The sequence below is a fragment of the Loxodonta africana genome, chromosome 3 (assembly GCF_030014295.1).
Source record: "Loxodonta africana isolate mLoxAfr1 chromosome 3, mLoxAfr1.hap2, whole genome shotgun sequence".
Classification (NCBI taxonomy): Eukaryota; Metazoa; Chordata; class Mammalia; order Proboscidea; family Elephantidae; genus Loxodonta; species Loxodonta africana.
The window spans coordinates 156,440,804-156,444,293 of NC_087344.1; positions in this window are offsets into that span (position 1 = coordinate 156,440,804).

Consider the following 3,490-nt stretch of genomic DNA (forward strand, 5'->3'; position numbering starts at 1 on the left):
GGAAGAGGTCCATATTTATGCCTATTCCCAAGAAAGATGATCCAACCAAATGTGGAAATTATAGAACAATATCATTAATATCACACACAGGCAAAATTTCGCTGAAGATCATTAAAAAATGGCTGCAGCAGTATATCAACATGTAACAGCCAGAAATTCAGGCCGGTTTCAGAAGAGGATGTGGAGCCAGGGATATCATTGCCGATGTCAGATGGATCTTGGCTGAAAGCAGAAAATACCAGAAGGATGTTTACCTGTGTTTTATTGACTATGCAAAGGCATTCGACTGTGTGGATCATAACAGATTATGGATAACACTGCAAAGAACAGGAATTCCAGAACACTTAATTTTGCTCATGAGGAACCTTTACATAGATCAAGAGGCAATTGTTCAGGCAGAACAAGGGGATACTGATTGGTTTAAAGTCAGGAAAGGTGTGTGCCAGGGTTGTATTCTTTCACCATAACCTATTCAATCTGTATGCTGAGCAAATAATACGAGAAGCTGGACTATATGAAGAAGAACGGGGCTTCAGGATTGGAGGAAGACTTACTAACAACCTTCGTTATGCAGATGACACAACCTTGCTTGCTGAAAGTGAAGAGGACTTGAAGCATTTACTGAGGAAGATCAAAGACCACAGCCTTCAGTATGGATTGCACCTCAACATAAAGTAAACAAAAATCCTCACAACTGGACCAATGAGCAACATCATGATAAATGGAGAAAAGATTGACGTTGTCAAGGATTTCACTTTACTTGTATCCGCAATCAACATCATGGAAGCAGCAGTCAAGAAATCAAGAGATGCATTACATTGGGTAAATTTGCTGCAAAGGAACTCTTTAAAGTGTTGAAGAGCAAAGATGTCACCTTGAAGACTAAGGTGCGCCTGACCCAAGCCATGGTATTTTCAATCGCATCATATGCATGTGAAAGCTGGACAATGAATAAGGAAGACCAAAGAAGAATTGACGCCTTTGAGTTGTGGTGCTGGCGAAGAATATCGAATATACCATGGACTGCCAAAAGAACGAGCAAATCTGTCTTGGTACAAGTATGGCCAGAATGCTCCTTGGAAGCAAGAATGGTGAGACTGTGTTTTACATACTTTAGACAGGTTGTCAGGAGGGATCAGTCCCTGGAGAAAGACATCATGGTTGGCAAAGTACAAGGTCAGCGGAAAAGAGGAAGAGCCTCAACGAGGTGGATTGACACGGTGGCTGCAACAATGAGCTCAAGCATAACAACGATTTTAAGAATGACACAGGACTGGGCATTGTTTCCTTCTGTTGTGCATATGGTGGCTAAGAGCCAGAACCGACTTGATGGCACCTAACAACAACAAGTTGCCTCATGGATGCTAGCATATAGGTCTTACTCCAATGCAGCCCTCTAGTGCATTTACTTCTGCTAGACGTCACGTGATTTAATGCCGAGTCTGATCACTTCACTTACCGCCTTTTACTCTCTTTAATTGAACCTAGGGCCCTTTACACCAGCATAGGTCAATGAGAGAGCATCCATTCCTTTTCTACATCAGACCGAGGGAAGCAAAAAGAGGAAAGGTAAGGGGGAAAGCAGGAAATGGATGCAAATAGATAAAAACAGTGGACAAGAGTTGAAGTTTTTCTAGTATGATCTAATTGGAGAGCTAAGAAAGGCACTAGGATGTCCCTACTATCCTAGAGGACTACTAGGGAAACTAAATAAGTCAGAATTAATGGGGCAAACACCCTAACCAACTGTGCTATGTCCCCAAACATAATTAGGAAACATTATATCTGCTTCTGTAAATATAGGGTCGCTATTTTTTTTTTTTTTTTTTATGAGTTGCAGTCCACTCGATGGCAGTGGGTTTGGTTTTTTGTTTTTGGTTATGGGGCAGTTCTACTCTGTCCTATAGGGTCCCTATGAGTTGGAATTGACTTGACGGCACTGGGTTTTTTGTTTGAGTGGTGCAGTGGTTAAGTGTAAAGATTACAGTGAAGAAAACACTATGGAGTGGTTCTATTCTGTAACATATGGGGTTGCCATGAGTTGGAATGGACTCAATGGCAACAGGTTTTTTTGTTGTTGTTGTTTATATCAACTGTCTCAGATTTTTGTGTATTCCCAGTTTGAAGGTGTGTGCTGGAAGAGTGGTGAAGAGCAAGTCAACTAGCCCTTACCTACTCAGCTGGTAGTTAGAAGCACATTCACCAACTATAAAACTTGCGATTGTATCAATTATTTGTTGTTGCTCCTGTTCTAATTTTTTACATCAACTGTTTTTAATACTTTTAAAGTGGCTTTTAAAGGCCCTGGTTAACATATTATATTGAATAAGCTTAAATACCATTGTATTGAGAACACTGATGCAATAAATGATTTACAATTCTTAACACCAAAACTCACTAATTATCTTTTTTTCTGGTCAAGCCTATAGAGTGAATTGTCCTCTTTAACAAAACAGCTTCACCCACTGTCCCTAATTGCCTTAAACAATTAAATCAGAGTGTGATTTATGGTCTCATATCAGAGTATGCTTCAGTGGTGTCATGCCTGACCCTGAATTTTCTGATTTTCCTGGGATTTAAATTCACTAGCAGTGTTATACTTAGAAATATATAAGGGCTTTTGCATGACTTTTCACCCAAGGAATATAAAACTAATCAAAGAAGAATAAATACAGAATTTAACTGGTACCAAGGATCCATGTACGTATTTCAGGTGATTTGATAAGCTACAAGCTCAAGGGGTAAAAGGTGAACCCTTTTATAGAATCTAGCTGTCTGTACGAGTAAATAGCTGTCAAAAACATTCAGACCACAAATGAAAACATGCTTAACATTATTTGTCATTAGGGCAATGCAAATCAAAACCACAATAAGATACCACTTTTTTTTTTTTCACATGAAGTAGAATGGTTATAATAAAAAAAAAAAAAAAAAGGAAAAATAACAAGTGTTGTTGAGAATGTACAAAATTAGAACCTTCATTCATTGCTGGTTGGAATGTAAAATGGTACAGCTGCTATGGAAAACGGCTTGGTGCTTCCTCAAAAGATTAAAAAATAGAATTACCCTGTTGATGTTGTTAGTTACTATCAAGTCAATTTTGACTCACAGTGACCTCATGTATGTAGAGTAGAACTGTGCTCCATAGGGTTTTCAAGGCCGTGACCCTTTAGAAGCAGATTGCCAGGTCTTTCTTCCGAGGTACCTCCAGATGAGTTCAAACTGCCAAACTTTTGCACCGCCTAGGGGCTCCAGAAATACCACGTGGCCCAGGAATTCCACTCCTAGGCATATACCCAAAAGACTTGAAAGCAGGGACTCAAACAGATATCTGTACACTTATCTACAATACGGAATACAATACATTATCTACAATACAGAAAAGATAAAACAACCAAAATTTCCATCAATAGATGAATGAATAAACAAAATGTGATACATATGTACAGTGGACTATAACTCATCCATAAAGAGAAATGAAGCTCTGATA